General features: G+C 44.5%; 1 protein-coding gene across 4 annotated transcripts in view; it reads left to right on the forward strand.

The window, feature by feature from the left end:
• The first annotated feature begins 4,867 nt into the window (after positions 1 to 4,867).
• SLC6A4 (solute carrier family 6 member 4) overlaps positions 4,868 to 16,951 on the forward strand; it is a 46,207-nt gene continuing 34,123 nt past the window's right edge. The window contains exons 1-2 of one of the 4 annotated variants that reach the window (XM_061604723.1): positions 4,869 to 4,980; positions 5,152 to 5,362. The gene's annotated coding sequence lies outside the window, so the exon portion shown is untranslated. Of the gene's footprint in view, positions 5,363 to 5,814; positions 6,220 to 6,535; positions 6,920 to 16,951 lie in introns of those variants that run through there. The other 3 variants (XM_061604722.1, XM_061604720.1, XM_061604724.1) reach the window with 3 other exon arrangements.

Here is a 16,951-nt window from a genome sequence, read left to right on the forward strand (position 1 = left end):
TTGCCAAGCTTGTTCCAGGAAGTGCAGTGGCTGCTTCATCTTGTGCCACCTTGGTGCAAAACTTTCATTTGCCTCCAGATTAAAATAAGCAAGTTCTTTTGGTGGACGTCATACATTGCATCCACTAACTCCACCCCGCCCCCTCGGGAAGACTGATTATTCAGTCTTCCACATCTGCTTCCAATTTTGCACACTCTCAGTTACCTCGCTGAGCTTAAGAGCCTGCAACTATCAAGTGAATTAACAATTTTGTTTTATGAAGTGAACCAAGTTGCATGAGCATGTCCATGAAGACTGAGCCTGAGCAGGAGAGGGAGAGCACTGGAAAGCCACACATCCTTCTTGGAGAACTGTACAATGCTGTTGTTTAGTTTACATAGGAAGCAGCCTTACACAATGTCAGATCACTGGTCCATCCAGCTCAAATCTAGTCTACGACAAGGGTGGGCAGACTTCATGCTCATAGGGATCTACTTTGGGTTGTTGTTGTAGCTTTTAAACTTGAACCATGACATCAAACAACTATGGAGCCCAGTCCAAAAGACTTATGCATGGAACTAGAATTCTGAGCCCCGGCATCTGTTTTTAGTACTAAAGCTTGACAGAGCTCACAGTCCTTCCACACAAATATCTACTCTCCTCCCCTGGAAGGTTTTTTTCATTTCAACGTGACAACTTGAGGGTAGGGAGAGTCATTTTGTTACTGTTGTGAAACAACTGGGAGTCGGGAGTTCTTTTCTATCTACTTCAAACCACTCAGAACTATACCAGATCTACCTTCTGCCCAACCCTGGTTTACACTGGCTGGCAGCAGCTCTCCAAGGTTTCGAACGGGACATACCCAACTCTATGCGGAGATTGAACCTGGGATCTTTTGAATACAAAGCAGATGCTGTACCACTCAGGATTTTTTACAATAGTCTCTTGTATTGCTTCAGTCTTTTCCTGTTCAGTCTGTATAGAAGAGGGGAGGCTTGCCCTCTGATAATGGTGTGAGTGAGAGCTAGAGGAGATGCACTTGTCTGATCTACCAAGACGATTCATCCATGTTTATATATCTTGAGGGTTAGAAACTTGCCTTTTAAAATAAAAATTAAGAGGTTCTCATCATGCTCAATTGCACGCCAGATCTCTAACTCAGAGCATGCGCAGAATTACATGAACAAAACACAAGTCTTGTATATAATGTATGTGGAACATCTGGCACACTTAAATTTGTGTCTCCATAAACAGCCATCAGGAATGCTTGCCCTTATCTAACCCACCCTGCATCCTACTGCCACATTTGTACAAAGCCCAAATTCTGTAACAAAAAAGCAGCTCCCCCCCAAAAAACCCCAGCATTAAGTTCTGAATAATGCACGTAAATTGGACAACTCAATGCAAAAGGAAGAGTGCTGCATGTTGTTTAGTTTACTTGCATTATTTGTTTTAAGAACAGGAGTCTCTCTCTTGTAACTCCCCCACCCACCCCCGGCCACCTTTATCTGGCTTACACCACTGAGAGATGACTTCCTGTCATGCATAGATCAAGTATGGTGGGCCTCAAAACATCTCTGCCAATTAGCCCATCAAAACCACTAGTTTCTATGATTCTCATACATGCCAGCATAACTAATCAGTGGCACAGCAACAGCCTGGTGTGGATGGAGGGATAGCATTCTCATCCTGTTTCACAAACCTCCTCACCTGGAACATCAGAAGAGCTCTGGTGGATCAGGGCCAAATCCAACATTCTGTTCTCACAGTGGCCAATGAGATGCCACCAAGGGGCCTGCAAGAAGGGCGTGAGGGCAAAGGCGCTCTCCTCCTCCTTGAGGGTCCCATTAACCGATACTCAGAGGCATCCCCTCAAGCAACTTTGTTCTTGCTGCCCTGAATGCCTGAGGCGGCTGCCTAGGACATCTCCCTCTCCCTCTCCCTCTAAGGCCTTCAAATCTCTACTCAAAACCCACCTCTGGGGCAAAGCTTTTTCAGCAAAGTCCTCACACTCTACCGCAAAGCCCAGCTGCTGGATCAGGCCAAAGAGGGTCCCGGCTAGTCCAGTCTCCTGCTCCCACAACAACCAACCAGATGCCCCAAAGGGAAGCCTGCAAGGAGGATCTGAGCGCAACAGCAACTCTTCCCACTTGCAACTCTCCAGCACCCAGAGACAGGCTGCCTCCGACAGTGGAGGAGAACACACAGTTTTGTTGATTGCTTAACACTCTGTGAACTTGTCTAACCCTGTTTTGAAGCCATCCAAGTTGTCAGCCGCCACTTGCTACAGCTTAGGGGAGCATATTCCAGAGCCTAACTCTGCACTGTGTGAAGAAGAACCTTCTTTTGTCATGTCCTAAATCTCCCAACATTCAGCTTCTCTGGATTCTGGTATTGGGGGGGGGGGAGAGACATCTCCTTGGCTTCTTTTTCTACATCATTGGTAATTTTAGACAACATCTGCCATCCCACCGCTTTAATCATCTTTTTCTAAACTGAAAAGCCCCAAATGCTGCAACCTTTCCTCATAGGGGAATTGCTTCATCCCCTTGGATCTTTTTGGTTACCCTTTTCTGTGCCTTTTCCAGCTCTACAATATCCATTTTGTGGTGAGGCGACCAGAACAATATATGGTCTTGCAAGTGTGGTCACATCACAGATTTGTATATTTATGGTTTTATTATATATAATAATACTTGATGTGGAATCTGCTTCCCACAGAAAGGGGATCCCTTGGAATGCAGTAATTATCAAACTATTGCCTTAATATCCCATCCAAGTAAAGTAATGCTCAAGGTTCTACAACAAAGGCTCTTACCACATATGGAGCGAGAAATGCCAGACGTCCAAGCTGGATTTAGAAAGGGAAGGGGCACCAGAGATCATATCGCAAACATACGTTGGATAATGGAACGGATCAAGGAATTTCAGAAGGAAATCACCCTGTGCTTTATAGATTACAGCAAAGCCTTTGATTGCGTAGATCATGAAACACTATGGAATGCTTTAAAAGAAATGGGGGTGCCACAGCATCTGATTGTCCTGATGCGCAACCTATACTCTGCACAAGAGGCTACTGTAAGGACAGAATATGGGAAACCAAAGGGTTCCCAATTGGAAAGGGTGTGAGACGGGTGCATTTTATCACCCTATTTGTTTAATCTATACGCAGAACATATCATATGGAAAGCGGGATTGGACCAAGATGAAGGAGTTGTGAAAATTGGAGAGAGAAATATCAATAATGTAAGATATGCAGAAGATACCATACTACTAGCAGAAACCAGTAATGATTTGAAATGAATGCTGATGAAAGTCAAAGAGGAAAGCAAAGCAGGACTGCAGCTGAACGTCAAAAAGACTAAAGTAATGACAACAGAAGATTTATGTAAATTTAGTTGACAATGAGGACAGTGAATTAGCAAAAGTGGAGCATGAAGAAAGGAGCGCGGGGGACTGGAAGGAGAAATGTTCAGCTTCTTCCTGTTCAATGCTCAGGTTTGCTGCTGTTGCTGAGATCCCTGCAAAATCTCCCATCTCCATAGTCCCTAGAGTGGGGAAATCTTCCCTTCCATCCCTCGCCTTTCAACATTTTTATTTTAAAAAAATTATTATTATAGCATAAATATCCCACCTTTCCTCCGAGAAGCTCAAGGTGGCCTGCACAGCTCTTCCCCCTGCCTCCATTTTATCCTCACAACCACCCTGTGAGGTAGGTTAGATGCTGAGGAAGAGTGTGACCTGACCGGCCCTCAAGGTCACCCAGTGAGAGAGTCATGGCTGAATGAGGATGCGAACCCTGGTCTCCCAGGTCCTAGTTTGGCACTCTAGCCACTCACTACATCACCCAGACTGTCCTTTTATTTCATTGTATTCCCCCTTTTTGCTGTGAAATTATCAGCTTGTAGCAGGTCACTTGTAATCCCTCCCTGCTCTCCTCCTGCGCTTAACATCTCTGACTGCGGTTCTCTCAAGAGCCCAAAGTGGGCCCCAGTGGGGTAGCAGGAGTCCTAGGGCTGCCAATGGGATGGATCTCCAAGGCTTCCCTTGCAATGTTGCTAGCTGCAGGACTTTTTTTCATTTTTAGGAGTGACTCTGGTGGTGGTGAGACATCTTAGGCTATTCCACCTGGAAAGCTTCTTTAAAAGCCTTGAAAGGTTCAAAGGAAGCTGCTGTCTTACTCCAAATCAGACACTCTGGGCTCCTCCAGCCAACCTGTTTAGTGAGCATTCCTCCCGATTTCCTTGCACAAAGCTTATGGGTAAGCCAGACAATGTCTGGACTTTATTGAGCATTTGTTCTGATTTGTCTGTGGGGATGATATATGACAATGAGCACTCTTGGTGATTTGCTTGCAGTTATACATCATCTTCCTGTTGATTGTGTAATCCCGCACCTTTCCGTGCCTTTTGCTGTCACTTTCCTAACTGCAAGAAGTCTTTTTTTTAAGTGGATTTGTTGTGCCGCAGCAAAAGGCTGCTTTCAATGTTAATTGTGCAACCCTAATTTTCTGGTGTGCAACTGAATACTTTCTGCAAAATACTGACACTCTGGAGGCGTTCTCAGTCGATCTAGACCAGTGTTGCCTTCTCTGACTGGCAGCAATTCTCCAGGGGTCTCCAAGAGGCCTTTCCCATCACTTGGCGTCTGATCCCCTTTTTAACTAGAGATGCCAGGGGATCAAACCCAAGGCCTTCTGCAAATGAAGTGTGTGCTCAGCCACTGACCTAAGGTCCCTCTGTATAATTCCATGGAAGGGAATTTGCGGCTGGCATGTTTTTGCGTGTGGGGTATATGGATATGAGTTATTTTTGCTTTCTGTTCTTTTGCCTGGGAGGAGAGGAAGTGTTTGTGGTGATTAAAAGCAGTCAAGTCAGTCTCAGAAGCCAGCCCGGCCCTGCCATTAGGCAGGGTGAGACAAATGTCCCAGGCAGCAGATTGTAGGTGTCAGGAAAGGGCAGCAAATACTTAAGCTACAATCCAATAGACACTTATCTGAGAGTAAGTCCCATTGAACTTCTGAGTAGACATGTACTGGATTGCAGCCTTAGCTATTTAGGCTTGAATCCAGTACACACTTACCTGCAGCCTTAATCTGTTATTGCTGTATTTTTACTGCCAGGGATAGGGAGTGGCATTTCTTGAATCCCCCCCCTTTCTGGCTCCTTTCAGGTACCTTGGATACCAGAGCCAGCATGGTGTAGTGGTTAGAGTATCGGACTACAACCTGAGAGACCAAGGTTCAAATCCTCACTCAGCCATGGAGCTCACTCAGTGACTTTGAGGGCCAGTAACTCAGTCTAACCTACCTCAAAGGGTTGTCGTCAGGAAAAAACTGGAAGTGAGGAAGAGAACCATGTACAACAGTTTGAGGCCCTTGCAGGTAAGGTGGGATGATGCTGATAGTAATTATTGTTGTTATTATTATTATTATTTGCACTTTGGCTTGGGAGGGGGTCCGGAGAATCATTTGCTGCTCTGACTCAGGCAACAAAATGTCTTGGGCCAGCCCTGCTTAGGAACAGCTTTTGATAGCAAATCAAAAAGCTTTTTCAGACCAAGTCCTCCCCCGGCCCCCAAATCTACTGTATTTATTTAATATTTTTTTGTTTTTAAAGCAACAGAAGTAAAGATCAGAGAAGGGGTGGTGGTGGTGAGAATGACGAACAAACGGGTCCTTTTTGCTCTCCTCTTAATGTGGCACAAAAGGAACCCCTCCTCCCTTGTCTCATACCTGCCCCCCGCCAGCTTCATCATCCCCCAGCCAGCCTCTGGCCCAGTTTGCAGACCCTTCTCTCCCCCTCCCCTCCATTTATAGCCGCAGCCCAAGCTGCACTCCCTGCTTCTAACCCCAGGCTCTTGCCTTACCATGCCTGGAGCCCTCCATTTGCTCTGCTGAGCTGTTGTGCGAGCTGGTTGCTTTTCTGTGTGCAGAGAGTCACCCACCTCTAGGAGGAGAGTTGGAGCCTGCTGCCGTCCTCCTGGCAAAGCATAAAGTTTATTTGACTTTATAAAAAAAAAAAAACCAGAAGAAAGAAAGTGACGTAAAAAAATCTTAAAGAGCTCTTTGGCAGCAGATTATCTGGGAATCGGACCATGTGAAAATAAGGGGGTGTACAAAAAGACGGCCCCCAGGGCAAAGTGGCCCATAGACTCCAAAGCAAATGTAGGGGTTTGATGAGGCAGGCTTGGATGAGCTAGTGTGGGAGAAGCGCTCCTGAATCCACTGGGACACACCAGGTACTTTGTTTTGTTTTGTTTAAAAATGTAGATGTCTAAAAGTGTTATCCTGTGTGATTATAAGACAGACACTGGCGAGGGATTTTCTTTGCCTTCTTAGCAGGCTAATGATGATTTTGCTCACTTTTTCAACCTTGATTACAAAATCCGAGACAGCGACAGTAATGCACTAAAGTCTGTATATATATGTATTTCGCACAAGAGGCTTTTAAGCCTTGCTGCAGTTAAACAGAATTTTCCTGCAGGTCCCGTCTGCACTGCGAGGAGAGAGAGGAAACGTTCTGACAACTTCAAAGGAGGGAAAGCAAGGGTACCTCTTGAATTTAGTTAGTTAGTTAGTCGAAGGTTTTAAGAATGCACTCCTTCCTCCGTTTTTCTGTCTGTACACGCTTGCTGTCTCAATGACTGGTGTCAGCGATGAAAGAGTGGAGGGTGTTTCAACAGTTTTGACCGAGGAATTGCAGCAGCCCTTTAGTGCTATGCTCTGAGATGCAAGCCAATTTTTTACTAAGAGAGAGAATGCCTTTTTTCATAAAGGAGAGACAAGAAGTCGCAAAAAAAAAAAAATCCCATCCATTGGATGCCTTTCTTTTAGAAGTGGTTAGACAGAAATACTGCAGCTGCTTACTTGACAAACTCGCTGGTGTCAAATTATTTTGTATTTTCACAATAGCTCTTTCTCACACACACTCCTGAACAGGTGAGAGGGTTTTTTTTCCTATACAGCAAACTGAAGGGACTTATTCTGGTGACAAGTTAGCCATGCATTATTTGTATTGGATAGAAGTGAAATAATTTCACAGCATAAATGGGTTTGTGAAAGTAGCTAATGTGTTATAAAGTGCAAAATGATGGGCACTTTTGACTTCCAGACATTTTGCATCTGTGCTGCTTCTTTGTTGGAATTGCTTTTTAATATGTTCTTAAACTTTTTTTAAAAAAATGTTTTTAATCTTAGATGTTTTGATAGCTTTTTTTAAGTAACTTTTTGAAGATGTTTTGTTTTAATGTGTTTTAAAGTTTGTTTTTATGATGTTTTAATGTTTTTAGTGCTTTTGTTTGCCGCCCTGGACTCCTGCTGGGGGGAAGAGCAGGATATAAATCAAACAATAATAATAATAATTTTATAAAGAAGGATTTGGAAAGCTAAAGGGAGCGAAGCTGTGGAAAAGGGTAGAAGTATCTTGTTGGGTTCTTCTTAGGAACGTAGGAAGCTGCTTCAGACCATGGGTCCATCTAGCTCAGTACTGTCTACACTGGCTGGCAGCAGCTCTCCAGGGCTTCAGGCAGGTCATCTTTCCCAATCCTACCTAGAGATGCCGGGGATTGAACCTGTGACTTTCTGCATGCAAAGCAGATGCTCAATCAACTGAGGCATGGCTCTTCCTCCTCCTCGTTTCTTTACACAGTGCCACTGATGTACGTGGCACTTTCACAGCACAGACAACGAAGGACAGGACCCTGCCCCAAGGCGCATGCATAGGCACAGGTAGCGTGGAGTGATGGGAGTGCCTTCCCATTTCCAATCCACTCTAAGGCAGACGACCATCAAGAAATAAATATACCCTGTCACTCGATTTTGACTTGTTTTTAGGACTTTGGGACCTGCTGGGTCAATTTAAATGCATTTCCTAATGTATGTCCTCAAATTCTTGGCATTAAATCGCCATGCCCCATCTTGATAACATGCCCTGATTCTGCTCTCCTTGGGAATCGATGGAAAAGCTTGGATTCAAGAGTGCATATGCTGTCATGATTCATTGTAGCTCAGTGGAAGAGCACCTGTTTTGCATACAGACAATCCCAGGTTCAATCTCTGGCATCTTCAAGGAGGGCCGGGAGAGATCCCTGCCTGAAACTCTGGAGAGCTGCTGCCAGTCAGTGTAGGCAGTACTGAACTAGATGGACCCAATGGTCTGGCTCAGTGTAAGACCTAAATGAATACTGATTTCTACGCTGGTTTATTTTGTTTCAGCAAAACCTCAGTGCTTTTTTAGCTTCGTGCTTTAAATGGAAACACTAGTATAGACCAGCCTCCCCCAACCTGGTGCTCTCCAGATGTTCTGGATTACAACTCCCATCAGCCCCCACCAGCATTGCTGGTTTCCAGCTGGAGAGTAAACTACTGTTGTTTGAGATGGTTAGAAGCAAGAGCAGGTCGAGATTTTACTGGGTGTTAACTTAGGTTAGGGGCAGCAGGATGTAAGCTTTTTGAGTTTCACAAAACTCTGCCTAAAGAAGAATGCTGTGGTGCATAAAAGGTTGTATACACCTTCACTAGCGCTTGAGATACAAGACAGGGATCTTTAATCGTAGCAGCAGCATCCTGATTTGGAGAAATGGTCTGCCTTTGTAGAATCCACTGCCACAGAACAATGATATGGCCACTAGCTTTATATGGCTTTAAAGAAGGGTTACATAATTCCATGGAAGGATAAGACCAAGTGGAACCTGCATGGTCAGAAGGCAGTCTAAGAGTTTCCAGGAAGCAATGGATGGAGGGGTATGCTGCCTTCATTTCCTACTTGTGGGCTTCCCAGTGAGCATCTGGTTGGCCACAGTGTGTGGGGGGTGGGGGACAAGGATGCAGTCTGATCCAGCAGAGCTGCTGCTATGTTCTTATGATGTGGGGATGGAATTATCTGTCAATTTCAGTTCTGACCGTTTCTCAGTTTTTGAAACTTAAATTTGGTTCTCCACATTACTGCAGCAATTTGCAATTTTAAAAAATCCTCATGAAAATTCTTCAACATTTTAGAGCGAATTTCTCCTAATATATCTTTGTATGCAGTTTTGACTAATGTACACATTTGTTGCGAACTATTTATCCTAATATAGTGCATTTGTGTATGTTGTCTTCACCAATACATTCATTTTGTGCCCACTTTCACCTAATATATGCATTTTGGTAAACAGTTTGGTTGGAGAATTGTATTGCAAAATTCAGATAAGTGTGAATTTCGAAGGATGGCTGTGTTTCAGTTCTCATGTTGTTTCAGAAAGTATGGATCTGATACATTCTCCTTTAAATGTGAACTGACTTTAATTTCTCCCTCCTTACACAAGACTGTGCTCAGTACGTGAATACATCAGGAAGTGCATAACCATATGGGCTTCTAATAAGTACTCCATTCTGAATAATAATAATAATAATAATAATAATAAAATTAGAAGGCCGGTAAACTTAGAGATGTAACTGATGGCCCTCTTGGGAGAAACAGGTCATATTCCTGCTGTCCACAAATTTCTTTTGGCCCTTTCTATAAACAACCAATGTTCCATGTCTGGTGCAGAACACGACGGAAGTTTGTTTTTTGCCGCGAGGAGGTCCTTGGGAGTCTGTCAAGAGCTGTTCTCCATCACACTGGGCACAGCTTGAATTTGAAAAATAGCAGGAAAAAAGTCTTTGCCCAAAGGAGTCTGGAATTTCCACAGATTCGCCAGGAATGCAGACCACAATAAATAACAATAACAATAAACATAGACTCATTGTGGAAAATTGAAGGTTTGTGTTTTTCCGGACTATTGGCTCTGGAGCTTGTTGTCGAAACCAAGAACTTTAAAGACTGTTTTTGTTCTGACTGGGAAGCTATGATTTGACCCTAAAAAGATATTAAAAACAAGCTTTCAACACTGCTGGCTCTTAATACACAAGCAAAGGGGGGGAAAAGCCCCCTACCCCAATGCATTTGAAATGTGAACGGCGGTGGGTGGGAAGAGAAATAGGCAGGATGAATGAGGAAGTCGAGACTTCCCCAGGGTAGCAAGAACCAAGCAGAGAACTGTTTCGTAAGTAGACTGACAACTTGTAAAAAAGCAAGGTTGAGGGCATGGGTGGAAGACTGCGCAGAAGTGAGCAGAGAAGGGAAAGGAATGTTCCTGAGTTCTGGAGCCGCAGACAACCCTGACTGGGTGAAAGGCATGGGTGTGGGGTGGGAGATGTTGAGTGAGAGCAAACCCCATTCATAGCGACTGAGGTGGGGATGGATGGATGCCTCTGTCTTAATCCAGAGATTGGCTGGCTAAAAGCTGGCTATGAAATGAATCCTTTTCTCCTTTAGGGGAGGTCTCGTAACTCTACCTGGATCATTCCCTGGCCAGGGAAATGGTAGACCAGGGAAAGGGACCAGGGTAGCATGTGAAGTGGGAGCCTTCTCTGCCTGGAGATGAGCCACTCCCACTCAAGAGTAGGCAGTGCTGGGCTAAATGGACAAATAGTGCGATCTGGAAATATGGCACAGAAGAGTCATAGCACATGCTTTGCACGTAGAACGGCCCCTGGTGCAATTCCTGGCACCTCCAGTTGCAAGGTTCAGGGAAAGGCTTCTATAACAATGAATCTAAACAGACATTGCCGAACTAGACAGACCAAGACCCTCACTTGGTACAAGATCGCTCTACATGTTCCTGTTTCATCCCTTCATCACACCTCTTTTTTCCTCCACTTTGCCCAAAGTTCAGTGTTCGATGGGTCGCTTTATTCCACAGACTAGTCCAGGCGATGACAGATGAATCTGTCCATTTTAATTTCTTTTTCTAATTTTTTTTCCAGCCTGAAGTTCAGTTCTCTACATTTCTACAACTATTTCTGATTTTTTTTTAAGTCCTCAGGAAAATTCACCAAATTTCTCCAAATGTACAGGTTTTTGCAAGCAATGTTACTTTCACAAATGCACGGTAGGGATGGGATCTGTTGGCTGGTTCCAGTCCGCAAGCATTCCCTCAGCCTAACAGGCTTGCATCGATTCCAGTTCATTCTGTATCGGCCAGCTGCTACTTTTACCGATCAGTGGGGGGGGGGTTTGCTTGGAAAAATATTGATATATCATTTTGTTTTAAAAAAATTGATATTAGAATTGGCATTTTAAAAGTGTTTATATTTTGAAGGAAATATCAATGTTTCCTTTAAAAATAGATAGTTTGAAGGAAATACCGTTATTTTTACAGGAAATATTGATAAATATTTATCAAAATCATTCTTATTTGATGTTGTAGAAGCAGATTTAAAAAAAATAGCTGCATATATTTGCTGCATTAAAATCCGATCCTCAGTGATTCAGAATAAAGAAATCAATGGACAATTCGGTACCAAATCCAAATTGGGCTGGAATTCTAGCACATCCCTAATGTATGGGGAAATGGCTGTAGCTCAGTGGCAGAGTATCTGCTTTGCATGTAGAAGGTCCCACATTCAGTCCCCAGTGGCATCTCCAGGTAGGGCTGGGAAAGAAGACCTGCCTGAAACCCTCCAGAGCTGTTGCCAGTCAGTGCAAACAATACTGAGGTAGACAGACCAATGGTCTGATTCGGTAGAAGGCAGCTCCCCATGTTCCTATGCCTTTTTAAGGGCACTTTCAAGCATTTCTGTGCAAATTATTTGGTTGGGAGAAGAGCAGCACAACATTTGGAGAAGCGTGAACTTCAAAGGATTGCTGTGTTTTGGAAATTGCAGATCAGGTAGTTTCTCATTAACATCTGAATCAAATGGAATTTCTCCCCATGGTCAACAGGCCAGAAGTGTATTTCTGAAAGGCATGCTAAAGCCCTTTTGAGTGGCCAGTCTACCATCAGAACTTCCCAGTGCATGGAACATGTGCCCACAGGCATAACATGATGCACAGCTGTGCAGGATGATGTATGACTTTCGTGTTATGTACAAAATCCAAAAGAGAGGGAAGCATGAAACTGGTCCTGTACCGTGTGTAAGCCACGAGGCCAAACACTGACCTACACACCCCATACAATGCTCCACTTCCTAGTTCTGCTGCCAAAATGGATGAAGTAAGGTTGCCAACCTCTTGTCAGGCCATAATCTATGGCTGACGGACTTACCTTTGCTCAGTCAGGATTGTACAGGCCTGCGTTAAAAGTATATGTGTGTGTGTATGGATCTTGATTTCTAACCACTTGAAAACAAAATTGTTCCTTTCCTTGCAAGTGAAACTATGGGCAGACTTTTAAACTGATGAAAATTTGGTATTTGGCCAGGAGGAGCCAGATGGAATAGCCTCAAAGCCTAGTTATCCCTCCCTGGTCTGCAAAATACATTTTAAAAGGCAATCTGCTTTGGTCCACAGTGATGAAGTTTCCTTTTGCAAATAAATCACCCTGTGTAATCCCCACTCAAGCCTGCACAAACTACAGAGTTAGATAACAGACAGGCCATCCACATACATTTATTTCCAAGTTAGAGGAAGATTCTTCACTCTTTTCCATGTGCTAACCACTCCATGGTCTGCATACGCCATGCTCATCTGTGGACATGCAGTTAGCCGTTGTGATAAGGTGGGCTCTCCAGGAGTAATGACGTCTGGTCTGTTTGTCCTTAATTTCTACACAAGGTGCTAAAAAGGTCCTCTCTGACCCCATTTCCTTGCAGCGTTGATGTCGCCTGTGAACGTTGTTTATGCTGGAGAAAAAAACCTGAATATGCATTCACACTTGCCAGCAGGAGGTTTGTCTTTATGTTACAAATCGATGTAAGGGGATGCTGGTTTAAAATTCATATGTGAAAATACCTTGAGGCCCAGTCAGCTTTGTGCCTACTGTTCCATCTATGACTTCCTACCAACCACCAACCCCAAGTTTGGGGGGGGGGGGAAACATTTTTGATGTTATGATTATTGGTGCAGAATTCAGGGCCAGCGACTCTCAGCTTCCATTACTTCTCAAAGCAAGCTTCTAGGCCTCAGGGTTGCAGAGATGAGTTTGGAAAACTTATAAGGTGAAAGTTCGGGTGTCATTTCAGCTGGGGTCTGGCACAGGTGTGATGAAGGTAACAGCTTTAGGGAGCAACATGAGCAAAGGAAACACTTGATTTTCAGAGCCCTAGGAGGGGTCTTTAGTGTCAGGACTCTGTGCCTGGTTCACGTGAGGAAATCAGAAAGGAAAGGAAAGGCTGAGCCTTTTCCTGATTATCAGCTTAAAAGCACAGGCAGCTCCCACATACCTGCAGCTTGCTGGTGAGGTGTTGGGCTCCTACTGGGAGGAAGGGCGAGATATAAATCTAATGAATGAATGGATGAATGTTGTTTACTATGCTGGCTGGTTTGACCCTGGCAACTCTCTCCCCTGTAGTTAACTATCGGCCAAGAGGCTTCCTGGGTTGAGAGCCCATTCTTACCTTTGCCGCTATATGGAAAGTTTGTAGCTTGGCAGCCCGGAGAAGGTGCCGGGTTCAGTCCCCGATGGCATCTCCAGGTAGAGATGAGATAGACTCCTCCCTGAGACACTGGAGAGCTGCTGCCTGTCAGTGTAGACAGTTCTGAACTAAAATGGACAAAACCTGACTCTGTACCAGCCAGCTTTTCATGAATAAGTCAAACTATTTAAACGGCCTTTGGGGAAGAGCCCATAGCTCAGTGATATGCATGTGCAGCTTTGCTGGCAAGAAATCCCAGGCAGGGCTGGGAAAGATTCCTGCCCCAAACGCTAGAGAGTCACTGCCAGTCAGTGTACGCAATACCAGTCTAGACAGCCAATTGCCCAGCTCTGTATAATGCAGCTTCCCATGTTACTATTTAAATCAGCCTTTTTCTCCTTTTCTTCAAAACCACAAGGGCTGGAATCTTACCTTATATCTGTGGAAGAACCACGGCTGAGTTGCAGAGCGCATACTCTGAACCCAGAAGGTCCCAGATTCAACCCCCGATGGCATCTCCAAGCAGGGCTGGGAGAGAACACTGCCCAAAAACTTTGGAGAGCCACTGCCAGTCAGCGCAGACAACCCTATGTTGGGCAGCCCAATGGTCTGATTCGATATAAGCGGCTTCCCATGTGCCACAGCTGAGCACACACACACACAAAGCAAAAGGGTGTCTGCATGCCCCAAATGTCTCCCCAAGCCCTTTTCAAGGGTTAAGCTGCACTTGTCATAGAGCAGGGCCAAAGCCGGGCATGCTTTCCAGGTTGTATGCTTTTTATTAGCAAGCAGTGGTGCTTCCAGCTGTTGAAGAAGAGCCAGCCAGTCCATGTTTGCGTAAGAGTGACCTTTGCAACGGCTCAGAACAAAAATAGATAGTAATAAACTCTTATCCCCGATGCTGTTCGCTAGAAGAGTTGGAGAGCGCTGGCCAGAGATAGGCAAAGCAGGGAAGTGTTCCCCAAAGGGTCTAGTGCAGGCTTCACCAACCTGGTGCCCTCCATGTGTTTTGGTCTACAACTCCCATGAGCCAACCTGTGCTGGCTGGGGCTAATGGGGGTTGCAGTCCAAAACACATGGAGGGCACCAGGTTGGTGAAGTCTGGTTTAGTGGAGACCCTGTGGCCAGAGCACTCATTGCTGCTGCTACCACCATGTGATTGTGTGATCTTTCATTATTTATTTATTTATTTAAAATATTTCTGTCCCGCTCCTGTACCCTAAAATAGGACATTCAGGGTGGCTCACAATAAAACTATACAAAATGAACACACACACAAAAAATACATAAAACACAGTTAAGAAATCTAGGGGAGTGATATCTCCTAAGCTCCCTCCAGTGACGAACTCAACTGGAAAAATTAAGAAAAGGACCACTCCTGAGACCGTCCCTCTAAACCCTCCCCTACAAATGATCGGTTCGTCCCTTCTATCGCCTGCACAGCTTCTTTGTGATGAAAGCGAGTCCTGTACTCCATCTTCCTCGAATTTACACAAGAACGAGACACAGTCCTATCTAGCCCAAGCGTCTCGGAACCTGACTCTGATTCAGAATAAACTGGTTCTTCTTCATTACCCTAAGTTTCCACAGATCCAATCGCAATATCAGCGTAAACAGCAGCTCTTGGAAGTATTGAAACCTTTTCTTTCAAGTCAACTCCGCATCTCAGACATCTCCCGTATCGAGTATCTTTTCAACAATTATAAGACAGTGCGAGCTATTATTTCCTTTACAAAGCCATCTTATGCAAAAATGGTCTATGACTCAAGAAACTCGCTAGCCAGGTCTGGAATCTGTATTACGAGGTTTTTTGAGAATACAGCTTCCCCGCAACCTCTTCATTCTACCTATTTATCTCCTTCAGTTTACAGACAAAGGGAGGTTCCTAATACTGCCAGACTTCAGGTTAGCTTAGTATCTTCTCCATCTCTGATCCCTCATACCACGGCTTCGCAGGAAGGATGCGCTCCCGACCAAGATCTCTATACAACTCTCTCAGATGAGCCTCTCGAACCGGAAGATATCCAGTTGTTGGAGTCATTTTGTGATCTCCCCAAGACCGAGCAATTTGCAATAATTCGAAGACTGGACCGACTTAAAGCGCAACTGTCCAACCTCCAAGTCGATAATGTTAACCAAGTTGTGAATGGAGGGTTGGATCTACAGCCTAAGTCAGTGGATCGGACTTCACACTCGCCTAAACTCCTCCATCTCTCCAACTCACCCCATCTGATGCATACTACTAGACAAGTAATTGCTGAAATAAACCAGATCCCTCCTTTTAATGTAGCTCCATTGGATGGGAGCACAGTAACTGCTAGGAATCTTGATAAACCTAAACCCGTAAATGGTCCAGCTTGGTTAGCCATGTGCCATCTGGAGCCTGAGGAATTAGGTTCTCCACCAAAGCCTACATGTCCAGTCAGCAATCTCCCCTATAACAACAGATCTAGATCTTCTAATGGCTGCATTCAGAACCACAGCTTGGATCAAATTACAATTTTGGGAAGCCCTTCAATATGACAAGATAAAAATCTCAAGGACAAAATGTCAACACCACCAGCTCCCCTGGACCCGATGGTCCAGCAGAGAGGGTCTTAGCAACACCTCCCATTACAAATTTTGTATCCTGGAATATAGCTGGCTGGAAAAACAAACTGGCTGATCTAGAGTTCATTGCCTATCTTCAAACGTTTGACATTGTTTGCCTTCAAGAGACCTGGCTTCTAGATACCAACTCTCTCTCCATTGAGGGTTTTAAGGTCTGGTCTAAGCCTGCAAAGAGAACGGCATTTACGGGCCGCGGCAGCGGGGGCTTAGCAACCCTGATAGCCACTACATTGGACATTCAAGCTGCTGAGTTATTAGAAGTAACGCTTGATTCATGCTTGGCCCTAAAATTATCATTCCCTAACTCCCTATCCCTTATTTGTATAAATGTGTATTTCCCTCCTCTCCGCCCTAACTTAGCAAAGCAAGTTTGGCTGGATTTTAATGGTTTTATAGATAACTTTATGTGCATTTATCCCTCAAGTCTCTTGCTCATTGGTGGTGATTTTAATGCTAGAATGGGAGTTAGTTATCCCAATATCCACAATAGTCTTTATTTCCCGCTGAGTGATCCAGCTATACCATCTCGGACATCGAGGGATAAAACTGTAAACAAAAGTGGCCTTGCCCTTTTCCATCTACTGATCAAATTCCAATTATTTTGTTTTAATGGTACTTATCTAGATTCTTCCAAGGGTTACTTTACTTACATTTCAGATAGGGGATCCAGTGTGGTGGATTACATCCTGGGATCGCCTCTCCTAGCTACTTTTGTTAAGGAGTTTTCAGTGGAAGATAGGGTAGACAGCGACCATCTTCCGCTGAGACTATCCCTACATGGCCTTATCCACCAGGTTAACCCATATATAACAGCACCACTGATTAGCAATCTCCAAGGACATAGACGTCTCAGATGGTCAGAAACCATGGCATCTGATATAAGGCAACTACTGATCTCACCAGTACTGGCTGAACTTCGCCACAAGGCCCTCACATCCCCAGAGAACATACATAGGACTTACGAGGATACCATCAAAGCCC

Source organism: Rhineura floridana, chromosome 21, assembly GCF_030035675.1.
Source record: "Rhineura floridana isolate rRhiFlo1 chromosome 21, rRhiFlo1.hap2, whole genome shotgun sequence".
In the NCBI taxonomy this organism is placed as follows: domain Eukaryota; kingdom Metazoa; phylum Chordata; class Lepidosauria; order Squamata; family Rhineuridae; genus Rhineura; species Rhineura floridana.